At 37.7% G+C, this 16,549-nt stretch overlaps 1 non-coding gene across 1 annotated transcript; it reads left to right on the forward strand.

Moving 5' to 3' along the window:
* The first annotated feature begins 8,946 nt into the window (after positions 1-8,946).
* LOC127742186 (small nucleolar RNA R71) lies at positions 8,947-9,054 on the forward strand. The gene has a single exon (XR_008003373.1). It is a non-coding gene; the product is annotated as a small nucleolar RNA R71 (small nucleolar RNA).
* The last annotated feature ends 7,495 nt before the right edge of the window (positions 9,055-16,549 follow it).

Consider the following 16,549-nt stretch of genomic DNA (forward strand, 5'->3'; position numbering starts at 1 on the left):
TCTCCCTTGAATTGTGCTTAAGTGTAAAAACATGCTTTTTAGGCCCTTAAATTGTTGATTTTAACTTACTTTAATTCCATTCGATGCCTTGATGTGTTTGTTGAGTGATTTTAGGTTCATAAGGCAAGTATTGGATGGAAGAAACGAGGAGAAAAGCATGCAAAGTGGAGAATGCATGAGGAAACAAGAATTGGCAATGCATCGATGGACGCGCACACGTACAAGGCACGCACGCGCAAAAGTGATTTCGCATAGAGACATGCATGCGTACTTGACGCGTACATGCCGATACTCGCACATGACTAACTTAAAGGCAAAACGCTGGGGGCAATTTCTGAGCAGCCCAGGCCCAATTCCAACCTGTTTCTGAGTGTATTTCATGCAGAATTGAAGCCCAAGCAAAGGGGGGAGCAATTGTTTGTAGTTTTGGCATCATGTAGGTTAGTTTCTAGAGAGAGAAGCTCCCTCTTCTCTCTAGAATTAGGTTAGGATTAGGTTAATTCTTCTTAGATTCATGTTTAATTCCTTGATTTCATCTTGTTTCCTCAACAATTTCTTGATCTAATACTTCAATTCTTCTTGATTCCCTTGTTAATTTCTCTTTTGAGCATCTTTTTAAGATTGATGAACACTTATTGGATTTGGATTTTTCTTCAATGCGATTGATGTTTGATGTTCTCTTCATTGTTGATTTGAGTTGTTGATCTTGTTTCCTTGCAATTGGTAGTTGTTATATTTTACTATTTCTTGTCATTTATTATGCTTTCCTTTTATGCTTACCAAGTGTTTGACAAAATACTTGGTTGGATGTTAGAGTAGATTTTGAACATTCTTGCCTTGGAAAGAGTAATTAAGCAATCTTGAGTCATGGAAACCCAACTTATATTGGTGATCTAGTGTTGTTAGCTAGTATGATTTCCATTGACTTTAATCTCTTGCTAATTCAATTAGTGGGTGATTAGGACTTTTGGATTGAGATTAGCTAGTCTTAATAGACTTTCTTCGAGTATGAGGATAACATGATACCTTCCTCCATCATCGGAGATGACGTAATAAGATAAATTCTTGTTAATTATTGTTATTAGTGACTATGATGGAAGGCCTATGATCTCAATTCTTGCCATGAATGTCTCTCTTTATTAATTGTTTTTCTTTATTTTGCTATCTTTTTATTACTTGCCTTCTTTAGTTACTTGCTTGATTTACTCTTCTTGTCATTTAAATTATTGTCCATTTACTTCCTTGACCCTTTATTAATCATACCCCTTTTGTTTCTTTATAGCCAATAATTCATCACTTCATTGTAATTCCTTGTGAGACGACCCGGAGTCCAAATACTCTGGTTAATTCTTATTTGGGGTTTGTACATGTGACAAAACCATAAATTTAATTTCATGCGAGAGTTGTTTGTTAGTTTGGAGCTATGCTTACAACGAAATTCTTCTTTCTATAAGAGAAATTCCTAACCAACACGATTCTCGCCATCAAATTAATGGCGCCGTTGCCGGGGAATTGCAATGGTGCTATGTTATTGGCTATTGTATATATTGTGAATATCTTGATTTTTAGTTTGTTTGTTCGTTTTTGCTAGTTGTAGGATTTTGTTCTCTTTGTTTCTTGTTAGCTTTTGTTTTATTTTCTCTTTCACTATGATTTCTCACGACTTTGGCTATGAATGTGGTTCTAACTATGTTGTAGGAGACAGAAATTACAATGACAACATGTATCAAGGATTTGGAGATCAAAGGTGGGAGGAGCCCCAAGCTTATGGACAACCTTCTTGGCAACAACCTCCTTCGGCTTCTTATGGGTACAATTCAAATCTTGATGCATACCAATCTAATGTATGTGATGACCCTCATTGTGGTTGTCAACCACAATCATCATATGCATATGAACCCCCTCCTCAATGTAACCCTTCACCATACTCACAAGTCTCATATCACCATTCACCTCTATATGATCCCAACCCATATCCACCATACCAACCACCATATGAACTATACACAGAGCCACCACCATTCCAACACCAATACTCTCATGAACCACAAAATCCATATACACCACCTCAAGAATTTTACCAATATGGACCACCTTCCAACTACAATACCCTTCCCTTAAATAATGTCTTCCACCACCACCTCCCGATGAAGCCCTCATGCTAGAACTAAGAGATATTGAATCTCGTATCTTAAGGCAACAAGATGAGGATGAAAAGAAGTTCAAAGAGATAAGAGCCAATGTTGCTATCACAGTAGAAGTCATTAGCAACATAGTCTCATTCCGCCTAAGCTTGCGCGATCAAGGCACTCCCATTGTTGAATGTGGAGAGGCAAGCAAAGAGCTTAGTGAGGGAGTGAACTTGAAGCTCCAAGGTGAAGAAGAGGAGTCAAAGCAAGAAGAGCAATAAGAGGAGAAGGTAAAAATGATTGAACCAAAGGAAGTAGTGGTTGGCACCTTAGGATATGTTGAGTGGTGCACGAAATTCTAATCATCAACAATGGTGCCAAAGACTTGAGCTCTCAAACATGAATCACACTTTGTCACAACTTCACACAACTAACCAGCAAGTGCACTGGGTCATCCAAGTAATAAACCTTACGTGAGTAAGGGTCGATCCCACGAAGATTGTTGGTATGAAGCAAGTTATGGTCATCTTGTAAATCTCAGTCAGGCGGATTCAAATGGTTATAATGGTTTTCAAATAAAAAGATAAATAAAGCATAAAATAGAGATAGAGATACTTATGTAATTCATTGGTGGGAATTTCAGATAAGCGCATGAAGATATTGTGTTCCTTCTGAATCTCTACTTTCCTACTACTTTCATCTAATCATTCTTGCTCCTTTCCATGGCAATCTGTATGTTCGGGTTTCACTCGTTTCAATGGCTACCTCCCGTCCTCTCAGTAGAAATGGTCCAAATGCTCTGTCACAGCACAGCTAATCATCTGTCGGTTCTCGATCATGTCGGAATAGAATCCAGTGATTCTTTTGTGTCTGTCAATACGCCCAACACTTGTGAGTTTGAAGCTCGTCACAGTCATCCCATCTCAGATCCTACTCGAAATACCACAGACAAGGTTTAGACTTTCCGGATCTTAGGAATGGCCACCAATAATTCTAGCTTATACCACAAAGACTCCGATCTTTCGGAATGGAGGCTAAGAGATACGCGCTCGATCTAAGGTAGAACGGAAGTGGTTGTCAGGCACGCGTTCATATGTGAGAATGATGATGAGTGTCACGAATCATCACATTCATCATGTTAAAGTGCAGCGAATATCTTAGAATAAGAATAAGCTGTATTGAATAGAAGAATAATAGTAATTGCATTAATACTTGAGAACAGTAGAGCTCCACACCTTAATCTATGGTGTGTAGAAACTCCACCGTTGAAAATATATAAGTGAAAATAAGGTAGGCATGGCCGTCAGGCCAGCCCCCAATGTATAAGGACTAACAATAATCAAAGATGTTCCAAAAGCTCGTCCAAAGATGAAAATACAATAGTAAAAAGTCCTATTTATACTAACAAGTTACTAGGGTTTACAGAAATAAGTCTAAGTATAGAAATCCACTTTTGGGGCCCACTTTAGTGTGTGCTTGGGTTGAGCTTGAGCTTTACACGTGCAGAGGCTTCTCTTGGAGTTAAACGCCAAGTTGTAACATGTTTTTGGCGTTTAAGTCTGGTTTGTGACTTGTTTCTGGCGTTTTACTCCAGAATGCAGCATAGAGCTGGCGTTGAACGCCAGTTTGTGTCATCTAAAATCGAATAAAGTATGAACTATTATATATTTCTGGAAAGCCCTAGATGTCTACTTTCTAACTCAGCTGAGATCGCGCCATTTGAAGTTCTGTAGCTCCAGAAAATCCATTTCGAGTGCAGGGAGATCAGAATCCAACAGCATCAGCAGTCCTTTGTCAGCCTCCTATCAGATTTTTGCTCAGGTCCCTCAATTTCAGACAGAAAATACCTGAAATTACAAAAAAAAAACACAAAAACTCATAGAAAAGTCCAGAAATGTGAATTTTGCATAAAAACTAATAAAAACATCCATAAAAGTAGCTAGATTCTACTAAAAACTACCTAAAAATAATGCCAAAAATCGTATAAATTATCCGCTCATCACAACACCAAACTTAAATTATTGCTTGTTCCCAAGAAACTGAAAATCAAATAGGATAAAAAGAAGAGAATATACTATAAATCCCAAAATATCAATGAATATTAGTTCTAATTAGATGAGCGGAACTTGTAGCTTTTTGCTTCTGAACAGTTTTGGCATCTCACTTTATCCTTTGAAGTTTAGAATGATTGGCATCCATAGGAACTCAGAGTTCAGATAGTGGTTTTAATTCTCCTAGTTAAGTATGTTGATTCTTGAACACAGCTACTTTTATGAGTCTTGGCCGTGGCCCTAAGCACTTTGTTTTCCAATATTACCATCGGATACATAAATGCCACAGACACATGACTGGGTGAACCATTTCAGATTGTGACTCAGCTTTGCTAAAGTCCCCAGTTAGAGGTGTCCAGAGCTCTTAAGCACACTCTTTTTACTTTGGATCACAACTTTAACCACTCAGTCTCAAGCTTTTTACTTGAACCTGCATGCCACAAGCACATGGTTAGGGATAGCTTGATTTAGCCGCTTAGGCCTGGATTTTATTTCCTTGGGCCTTCCTATCCATTGATGCTCAAAGCCTTGGATCCTTTTTACCCTTGCCTTTTGGTTTTAACGGCTATTGGCTTTTTCTGCTTGCTTTTTCTTTTTCTTTCTTTTTTTTCGTCACTTTTTTTTTGCAAGCTTTGTTCTTCACTGCTTTTTCTTGCTTCAAGAATCATTTTTTTTATTTTTTAGATCATCAATAACATTTCTCTTTGTTCATCATTCTTTCAAGAGCCAACAATTTTAACATTCATAAACAACAAGATAAAAAATATGCATTGTTCAAGCATTCATTCAGAAAATAAAAAGTATTGTCACTTCATCAATATAATTAAACTAATTTCAAGGATGAATTCGAAACTCATGTACTTCTTGTTCTTTTGTTTTAAAAACTTTTTTCATTTAAGGAAGGTGAAGGATTCATGGAATTATTCATAGCCTTAAAGACATAGACACTAGATACTAATGATCATGTAATAAAGACACAAACATAGACAAACATGAAGCTCAAAAACCGAAAAACAGAGAGATAAAAACAAGGAAGTTAAGGAATGAGTCCACCTTAGTGAGGGTGGCACCTTCTTCTTGAAGGACCAATGGTGTCCTTGAGCTCCTCTATGTCTCTTTCTTGCCTTTGTTGCTCCTCCCTCATAGCTCCTTGATCTTCTCTAATCTCATTGAGAATGATGGAGTGCTCTTGGTGTTCCACCCTTAATTGGTTCATGTCATTACTCAGTCCTTCTAGAGAAGTGTTGAGTTGTTCCCAATAGTTGTTTGGAGGAAAATGCATCCCTTAAGGCATCTCAGGGATCTTTTGATGATGAACTTCCTCATGCGTCTCTTGAGATCCATGAATGGACTCTCTTGTTTGCTCCATCCTCTTCTTAGTGATGGGCTTGTCCTCTTCAATGAGAATGTCTCCTTCTATGACAACTCCAGCTAAGTTGCATAGATGGCAAATGAGATGAGGAAAAGCTAGCCTTGCCAAGGTGGTGGGCTTTTCGGCTACTTTGTAGAGTTCTAGAGGGATGACTTCATGAACTTCTACTTCCTCTCCAATCATGATGATATGGATCATGATGGCCCAATCCACAGTTACTTCGGATCGGTTGCTAGTCTGGATGATGGAGCGTTGGATGAACTCCAACTATCCTCTAGCCACAGGCTTAAAGTCCAGTCTTCTCAATTGAACCGGCTTGCCTTTTGAGTCTCTTTTCCATTGAGCTCCTTCCACACATATGTCCATGAGGACTTGGTCCAACCTTTGATCAAAGTTGACCCTTCTAGTGTAGGGGCGTGCATCTTCTTGCATCATAGGCAAGTTGAATGCCAACCTTACGTTCTCCGGACTGAAATCTAAGCATTTTCCCTGAACCATTGTAAGCTAATTCTTTGGGTTTGGGTTCATGCTTTCATCATGGTTCCTAGTGATCCATGTGTTTGCATAGAACTCTTGAACCATTAAGATTCCGACTTGTTTAATGGGGTTGGTAAGAACTTTCCAACCCCTTCTTTGGATCTCATGTCGGATTTCTGGATACTTATTTTTCTTGAGCATGAAAGAGACCTCAAGGATCACCCTCTTCTTGGCCACAACTTCATAGAAGTGGTCTTGATGGACCTTTGAGATGAATCTCTCCATCTCCCATGACTCGGAGGTGGAAGCTTTTATCTTCCCTTTTCTCTTTCTAGAGGTTTCTTCGGCCTTATGTGCCATAAATGGTTATGGAAAAACAAAAAAAAACTATGCTTTTACCACACCAAACTTAGAATGTTGCTCGCCCTTGAGCAAAAGAAGAAAGAATAGAAGAAGAAGAAGAAGATATGGAGGAGAGGGAGAGAGGTGTGGGTTTCGGCCAAGGGGGAGAAGAGAGGGTAGTGTTGTGTGAAAATGAAGAAGGATGGAGGGGTTTATATAGTGGAGGGAGAGGGGTTGGATTTGGTCATTTAGGTGGGGTTTGGGTGGAAAAGAAATTTTGAATTTGAAGGTAGGTGGGGTTTATGGGGAAGAGTGGATGGATGTGATTGGTGAAGAGGTAATGGGGAAGAGAGATTGAGGTGATTGGTGAAGGGTATAGTGTTATTGGATTGTGTGAAGAAGAGAGAAGTGGGGTAGGTGGGGATCCTGTGGGGTCCACAGATCCTGAGGTGATTCTGTGGGGTCCACAGATCCTGAGGTGTTAAGGATTTCTCATTCCTGCACCTTTTAGGCATGTAAAATGCCCTTGTATGCAATCCTGGCGTTTAACGCCAGACTGATGCTTGTTTTTGGCATTAGACACCCAAATGTAGCTTGTTTCTGGCGTTTAACGCCAGCCTGGTGCTTGTTTCTGGCGTTAAACGCCAGACAGATGCTTGTTTCTGGCGTTTAAATGCCAGACGGCTCTTCCTCCAGGGTGTGCTTTTTCTTCTGCTGTTTTTTATTCTGTTTTTAATTTTTGCAATTGTTTTGTGACTCCACATGATCATAAACCTAATAAAACATAGAAGAACAATAGAAATATGGATAAATAAAAATTGGGTTGCCTCCTAATAAGCGCTTCTTTATTGTCAATAGCTTGACAGTGAGCTCTCATGGAGCTTCACAGATGTTCAGAGCATTGTTGGGACCTCCCAACACCAAACTTAGAGTTTGAATGTGGGGGTTCAACACCAAACTTAGAGTTTGGTTGTGGCCTCCCAACACCAAACTTAGAGTTTGATTGTGGGGGCTTTGTTTGACTCTGTATTGAGAGAAGCTTATCGTACCTCTTTTCCATGTTTACAGAAGGATAACCTTGAGCTTTGAACACAAGGTAATCCCCATTCAATTGAAGGACTAGTTCACCTCTGTCAACATCAATCACAGCTTTTGATGTGGCTAGGAAGGGTCTTCCAAGAATGATGGATTCATTCTCATCCTTCCCAGTGTCTAATATTATAAAATCAGCAAGGATGTAAAGGCCTTTAACCTCTACCAACACGTCCTCTACCAATCCATAAGCTTGTTTTATTGACTTGTCTGCCATCTCTAATGAGATTCTTACAGCTTGTACCTCAAAGATCCCCAGTTTCTCTATTACAGAGAGTGGCATAAGATTTATACCTGACCCCAGGTCACACAGAGCCTTCTCAAAGGTCATGGTGCCTATGGTACAGGGTATTAAGAATTTACAAGGATCTTGTTTTTTTTGAGGTAAAGTTTGTTGAACCCATGTATTTAGTTCACTAATGAGCAAGGGAGGTTCATCTTCCCAAGTCTCATTACCAAACAACTTGGCATTCAGCTTCATGATGGCTCCTAGATATTGAGCAACTTGCGCTTCAGTTACATCTTCATCCTCTTCAGAGGAAGAATAGTTCTCAGAGCTCATAAATGGCAGAAGGAAGTTTAATGGAATCTCTATGGTCTCTATATGAGCCTCAGATTCTTTTAGGTCCTCAATAGGTAACTCCTTTCTGTCTGGGGGACGTCCCATGAGGTCTTCCTCATTGGGATTCACATCCTCCCTTCCTCTTTGGATTCGGTCATTTTGATTATATCAATGGTCTTGCACTCTCTTTTTGGATTCTCTTCTGTATTGCATGGGAGAGTACTAGGAGGAGTTTCAGTGATTTTTCTTACATAACTGACCCACTTATACCTCCAAGTTTCTAATGGAGGACCTTGTTTAATTCATGAAACTTAAAGTGGCCTAAGATAGATCAGAGACTATGTTTGCTAAGCTAGAGGGGCTCTGCTCAGAGTTCTCTGTCTGTTGCTGAGAAGATGATGGAAAAGGCTTGCTATTGAAAAACCTCTTTCTTCCACCATTATTAAAGCCTTGTTGGGGCTTTTGTTGATCCTTCCATGAGAAATTTGGATGATTTCTCCATAAGGGATTATAGGTGTTTCCATAGGCTTCACCCATGTAATTCATCTCTGCCATTACAGGGTTCTCAGGATCATAAGCTTCTTCTTCAGAAGATGCTTCTTTAGTACTGTTGGATGTATTTTGCAATCCATTCAGACTCTGAGAAATCATGTTGACTTGCTGAGTCAACATTTTGTTCTGAGCCAATATGGCATTTAGAGCATCAATTTCAAGAACTCCCTTCCTCAGAGATGTCCCATTACTCACAGGATTCCTCTCAGATGTGTACATAAATTGGTTATTTGCAACCATGTCAATGAGTTCTTGAGCTTCTGCAGGCGTTTTCTTTAGGTGAATGGATCCACCTGCAGAATGGTCCAGTGACATCTTAGAGAACTCAGATAGACCATCATAGAATATATCCAAAATAGTCCACTCTGAAAGCATGTCAGAAGGACACTTTTTGGTCAACTGCTTGTATCTTTCCCAAGCTTCAAAGACGAATTTACCATCTTTTTGCTTGAAGGTCTAAACATCCACTCTAAGCTTGCTCAGCTTTTGAGGAGGAAAGAACTTGGCCAAGAAGGTCATGACCAGTTTATCCCAAGAGTCTAGGCTATCTTTAGGTTGTGAGTCCAACCATGTTCTAGCTCTATCTCTTACAGCAAAAGGGAAAAGTATGAGCCTGTAGACTTTAGGATCTACTCCATTAGTCTTAACAGTATCACAGATCTGCAAGAACTCAGCTAAAAACTGATAGGGTTTGATGGAAGTCCATGAAACTTGCAGTTCTGTTGCATTAGAGCAACTAGATGAGGCTTCAGCTTAAAATTATTTGCTCCAATAGCAGGGATTGTGATGCTTCTTCCATAAAAGTTGGAAGTATGTGTAGTATAATCACCAAGCATCCTCCTTGCATTATTATTGGGTTCGGCCATGTCTCCTTCTTTTTCAAGATTCTCTCTAAGGTTTTCTCTGAATTGTTATGCTTTAGCTTCTCTTAGCTTCTTCTTTAGAGTCCTTTCAGGTTCAGGATCTGCTTCAACAAGAATGTCCTTGTCCTTGCTCCTGCTCATATGAAAAAGAAGAGAACAGAAAAGGAAGAGGAATCCTCTATGTCACAGTATAAAGATTCCTTTATGTGAGTAGAAGAAGAAAAGAATAAAAGAAAGAGGAGAAAAATTCGAACACAAAGGAGAAGAGAGGGTTCGAATTTTTAGATGAAGAGAAGTGTTAGTAAACAAATAAAATAAATAGAAAGAGATGAGAGGGAGAGAATTTCGAAAATTATTTTTGAAAAAAAAAGGTTAGTGATTTTCGAAAATTAAGAGAAGAAATAAAATTAAAATTAAAGTTTGAAACAATTAGTTAATTAAAAGAATTTTGAAAAAGATGGATGGTGATTTTCGAAAATTAGAAAGAGAAAAGTGGTTGGGTGGTTTTGAAAAAGATAAGAAACAAACAAAAAGTCAATTAGTTAGTTGAAAAAGATTTGAAAGTCAATTTTTGAAAGATAAGAAGTTCAAAAAGATTTTGAAATTGATTTTGAAAAAGATATGATTGAAAAGATATGGTTGAAATTTGTTTTGAAAAAGATTTGAAAAGGAAATTAAAAAGATTTGATTTTTAAAATTAAAATTGATTACTTGACTAACAAGAAACTGAAAGATATGATTCTAGAATTTAAAGATTGAACCTTTTTTAACAAGAAAGTAACAAACTTCAAATTTTTGAATCAATCACATTAATTGTTAGTAAATTTTTCAAAATTTTGAAATAAAATTAAGAAAAAGATTTTGAAAATAATTTTTTTTAAAAATTGTTTTAAATTAATAAGAAAAATGAAAAAGATTTTGAAAAGATAGGATTTTTAAAATTGAAATCTTGACTTGACTAACAAGAAACAACTAATTTTAAAAATTTTTGACTAAGTCAACCCAATAATTTCGAAATTTATGAGAGAAATAAGGAAAAGATATTTTTTATTTTTTTGAATTTTTAATGATGAGAGAGAAAAACACAAATATGACCCAAAACATGAAAATTTTATATCAAAACCAATGATGCATGCAAGAACACTATGAATGTCAAGATGAACACCAAGACTTATTTTTGAGAAGTTTTCAAGAAAAGAAAAACATGCAAGACACCAAACTTAGAAATTTTCAATGCTTAGACACTATGAATGTAAAAATGCATATGAAAAACAACAAAAGACACAAAACAAGAAAATATGAAGATCAAACAAGAAGACTTATGAAGAACAACTTAAAGATCATGAAGAACACATGCATGAGTTTTTCGAAAAAATGCATAAATTTTAAAAACATGCAATTGACACCAAACTTAAAAATTGACACTAGACTCAAACAAGAAACAAAAAATATTTTTGGTTTTTATTATTTTATTAATTTTTTTGGGTTTTTCGAAAATTTCTTTTTGGAAAAACGAAAATAAATAAAACTTTTGAAAGATTTTTTTTGAAAACTTTTTGAAAAGAAAATTACCTAACCTGAGCAACAAGATGAACCGTCAGTTGTCCAAACTCGAACAATCCCCGGCAACGGCGCCAAAAACTTAGTGCACAAAATTGTGATCATCAACAATGGCGCCAAAGACTTGGAGCACTCAAACGTGAATCACACTTTGTCACATCTTCGTACAACTAACCAGCAAGTGCACTGGGTCATCCAAGTAATAAACCTTACGTGAGTAAGGGACGATCCCACGGAGATTGTTGGTATGAAGCAAGCTATGGTCATCTTGTAAATCTCAGTCAGACGGATTCAAATGGTTATAATGTTTTCAAATAAAAAGATAAATAAAGCATAAAATAGAGATAGAGATACTTATGTAATTCATTGGTGGGAATTTCAGATAAGCGCATGAAGATACTATGTTCCTTCTGAATCTCTGCCTTCCTACTGCTTTCATCCAATCATTCTTACTCCTTTCCATGGCAAGTTGTATGTTCGGGTTTCACCGGCGTCAATGGCTACCTCCCGTCCTCTCAGTGAAAATGGTCCAAATGCTCTGTCACAGTACGGCTAATCATCTGTCAATTCTCGATCATGTCGGAATAGAATCCAGTGATTCTTTTGTGTCTGTCATTATGCCCAACACTCGCGAGTTTGAAGCTCGTCACAGTCATCCCATCTCAGATCCTACTCAGAATACCACAGACAAGGTTTAGACTTTTCGGATCTTAGGAATGGCTGCCAATAATTCTAACTTATACCACGAAGACTCCGATCTTTCGGAATGGAGGCTAAGAGATACGCGCTCGATCTAAGGTAGAACGAAAGTGGTTGTCAGGCACACGTTCATAGGTGAGAATGATGATGAGTGTCACGGATCATCACATTCATCATGTTGAAGTGCAGTGAATATCTTAGAATAAGAATAAGCTGAATTGAATAGAAGAATAATAGTAATTGCATTAATACTCGAGGAACAGCAGAGCTCCACACCTTAATCTATGGTGTATAGAAACTCCACCGTTGAAAATACATAAGTGAAAATAAGGTAGGCATGGCCGTGAGGCCAGCCGCCAATGTCTAAGGACTAACAATAATCAAAGATGTTCCAAAAGCTCGTCCAAAAATGAAAATACAATAGTAAAAAGTCCTATTTATACTAACTAGTTACTAGGGTTTACAGAAATAAGTCTAAGTGCAGAAATCCACTTCTGGGGCCCACTTTAGTGTGTGCTTGGGCTGCGCTTGAGCTTTACACGTGCAGAGGCTTCTCTTGGAGTTAAACGCCAAGTTGTAATGTGTTTTTGGCGTTTAACTCTGGTTTGTGACTTGTTTCTGGCGTTTTACTCCAGAATGCAGCATGGAGCTGTCGTTGAACGCCAGTTTGCGTCATCTAAACTCGAATAAAGTATGGACTATTATATATTTCTGAAAAGCCCTGGATGTCTACTTTCCAACTCAGTTGAGAGCGCGCCATTTGTAGTTCTATAGCTCCAGAAAATCCATTTCGAGTGCAGGGAGGTCAAAATCTAACAGCATCAGCAGTCCTTTGTCAGCCTCCTATCAGATTTTTGCTCAGGTCCCTCAATTTCAGCCAGAAAATACCTGAGATCACAAAAAAATATACAAACTCATAGTTAAGTCCAAAAATGTGAATTTTACATAAAAACCGATAAAAACATCCTAAAAGTAGCTAGATTCTACTAAAAACTACCTAAAAACAATGCCAAAAAGCGTATAAATTATCCGCTCATCATTGAGTACATAGAGGAATCAGAAGTTGAAGAGCCTTCTTCCATGGAATTTGAAGTTGATGTTAAGGAGGAGAGTGCACAACCTCCAAGGCACAATGTGATTGGAGAATTGGAAGAAATGACCCATGAAATAGGTCCTCCTATTTATGATGATTTCGCATCAACATATGATCCTTTTGAGTTTGAAGAGTCCTTCCCCACTATACTTGGAATTGTTGATGAGTTTGATTTCACTCAACCTCCTATGTAAGATTTGAGTGATGGGGAAGATCTAGAGGTCATTGGTGAAGAAGAATGTGAACTTGAGGAAGCTTGGCAAGAGGTAGAGCATGAAGTATCTTGCCAAGTGGTGGAAGTCTCTAGAAGTGGATGGATGGGAGTAGAGCGTGCTTTATCAAGACCGTTGGGAACTTCTCCACCTAGGTTGTCATCCAATCCTTTATTTGAGTGGGTAAAACTTCTAACTCTTAGCTTTGTAATCCCACATGAATATGGTTTTCTTGAAACAGATGGCCAACTTAGGGCGCTTTGTGGAATTAAGCGTGAGAGGAGGACGTTTAGTGGTTGGCGTTGTAAGTCTAGGCTCATTATGGTTGAAGCTTCAAGGAGCAAGGGTTGGACTAGTGCTCAATTGGATGGGTCTAGGAGCGTAGTTTGGTGCTTCCATGAGAATTCATCTCTCTCACCACCCGGAGGAACTTACCGTGATCAACTCAAAGACGGGTGTGAAAACAAAGTATGGGATCCCGGCTTACAAGAGAAGGATCCAAATTGGGAGCCCATGGCTTGTGAGGAACTCCATCAAAGCTTGGAGTTATTAACTTTAAATGATGAACCACAATGGAAATCCAAGCATTGGTGGATGTTCAAGGATGGATTCAAGTACAAGCCACCTTGATGGATAGCTCCCCATAAGTCCAACTTAAGGACAATAAACAAAAGTGCTAGGTGGGAGACACCCCACCATGGTAACATCTTTCTTTTTTCCTTTTTGTAAATATTGCTAATAATTAGTTTAATTTTATGTTTTGTTTGGTTAGATATGTTTATTTGGGAGTTTAGTATGTTAAATAAGGTTTTATGATGTTTTGGTAGTTGTTTGGAGCTTTGGAATGCTTGGTTTGGTGCAAAAACATAGAAAAATTTTGCAAAACAGAGCACCAACCCACGCGTACGCATGCCCCAAGCATTTTCGACCATCCACGCGAATGCGTACGTGATGTGTACGCATGGATCCAGAAGTTCCACCCTTCCATACATTCACCCAAGAGTTGTGCCTGAAGTGTGCCAACTTTGTGCCCAAGGCACGTGCACGTATACCTCACGCGTACGCGTTGCCGCTCCAAATAACCCATCACGTGCACGCGTGCATAATGCGTACGCGTCGCTACCATTTTATCAATCCACGCTTACGCGTACATGACGCGCACGCGTGGGTTGCCCTGTTTTACCCACCTTCTTTTCTTCTCCTCTTTCCATTTCTTTCCTTCTTCTCTTCTCTTTCCACCCTTTAATCATCATCCAACACTACCAAACATCATCCATAACCATTTCTTTTAGTTAGTTAGTTAGTTATTTGTTTATTTAGTTTAAATTTTCATTTCATTTTCGAATTTTCAATATAAGTGTTGGATTATTAATTTTGTTTGCTGTTTATTGCTGCTAAGTATTAACTGATGCAATTTTAACATAACTCTCTTTGCTTTTTATTGTTGGATTCAATTGTTGAGGTTATATTTTGTCACTTGGTTTTGGGTTCTTAATGCTTAATGTTTGTGAACACCAAGTGAATGTTACATTGCCTTTAAGCTTCTTAACTCTTTTGAATTGCATGTTTTGGCCACCATGCATTCATCATCCATTGCTAGACAATTGTATATTATCATTGCATTTTTTTAGGTGATGCTTGTTTGTGGTTTACCTTTATGCACATCACTTATTTCATGCATTGAGATTATAGAATTGAGAAATTGGATCGAAAGCTTACCTAGTGACATATTTTTTAGCTTTGTAAAGCTTTGTGGACCATGCTTGCTATGTGATTGATTTCCACTTCTATCTTCCTTTTCCTAGGTTCCATAGCATCCATGTGTGTCACCTCTATGTCACTTAGGTGTTGTAACAACTTTAATATGTGTCATTGATTGTTATGTAAGTTTCATATACCATTTTGTTCACTAAGTCTACTTACACATCAATCAATGTCCATGCATTATCTAATTTCACAATTGCTTTATTAATTGCTTGAATGCTTTCATGCCTCTTCACTACTTGTTTGGTTGACTTAACCTACAAGTCTTTTGAAGTATTTCAAGCACACTAGAATGAGTGAAATATGTGTTTTCTTTTGTATAATTATGACATGGTTTCTAAATACTAGGGTGTGAGTTCTAAACCGCATGCAAGTTAGGACCCACACCCCTATTTTTCATCAATGTCACGTTAACCCACTCACTCAATTCTAGTGATCCACCTTATTCCAACAATTTATGCTTCCTTGCTTTTATGTTTTCTCTTCTCACGGTGTTATTTTCTATTTTTCATGAATGATGCACCATAAGCAAAACGGAAGCGGAAGAAGAACACGCAGCATCGGTTGACCTACCAGCTGAAGGTAGCGACAAGGAAATTCGCCGTACCCCCTTGCTCATCTTTGAGTTCACCAAGGACGGTGTAAACTTTTAAGTGTGGGGAGGTCATCCGGCCACTCGGCATTTTTGGGTAACAAGTTTCTAATCCCTACACTTTTGTATTTTATTTTAGGATTTTTAGTTGCATTTTCTTGCATTGCATATGTATATATATATATATATATTAAGCTTAGTCAAAATAATGAAATTTTTTAAGGATTTTACCTATAGAGCACCCTGATTGATTGAAAAAAAAAATTTAGAACTTGCTTGAATTATACAGTTGTGGATCATGTTTTTGAGCTAAGAACACAAGCATGTAAGATTTGAGCCTAATTGTGTGGTTACATCATATAACCACTTATTTTTATTTTTGTGTGCATTATTCTCTTTCTATGATTGTAATCTTTGATTTGTTTGATTCTTTATATTCATTATTTTGTGTATATATGCATTTATATAATTGAGGCATTTGTTTAAATAGCTCACTTACCCAAATAGCCTACCTTTTATCTTCCATTGTTAACTAATTTTGAGCCTATACTTAACCCACTTATTTTTAATTGAAGCATATTACAAACCTAAGTGAAAAATAATAAATGTCCTTAATTTAGATCTTTGATTAGTTTAGGCTAGTGAGAGTGTTCATTATTTGATTTTGGGAGAGTTGGGAACATTGGGTAAAGATAAAAGTGTGTTTTTGTATTTATGTTGAGAATATTGGGAATTTGGTACATACTCATGTATTAATCATTTGTAAACCATATGCATTGATGTTCTTGTATATTGATGAGCGGATAATTTATACGCTTTTTGGCATTGTTTTTATATAGTTTTTAGTAAGTTTAAGCTACTTTTAGGGATGTTTTCATTAGTTTTTATGATAAATTCACATTTCTGGACTTTACTATGAGTTTGTGTGTTTTTCTGTGATTTCAGGTAAATTCTGACTGAAATTGAGGGATTTGAGCAGAACTCTAAAGAAGGCTGACAAAAGGACTGCTGATGCTGTTGGAATCTGACCTCCCTGCACTCGAAATGGATTTTCTGGAGCTATAGAACTCCAATTGGCGCGCTCTCAACGGCGTTGGAAAGTAGACATCCAGGGCTTTCCAGCAATATATAATAGTCCATACTTTATTCGAAGAATGATGACGTAACTTGGCGTTGAACGCCAAGTACA

The sequence above is a fragment of the Arachis duranensis genome, chromosome 9 (genome assembly GCF_000817695.3).
Source record: "Arachis duranensis cultivar V14167 chromosome 9, aradu.V14167.gnm2.J7QH, whole genome shotgun sequence".
Classification (NCBI taxonomy): Eukaryota; Viridiplantae; Streptophyta; class Magnoliopsida; order Fabales; family Fabaceae; genus Arachis; species Arachis duranensis.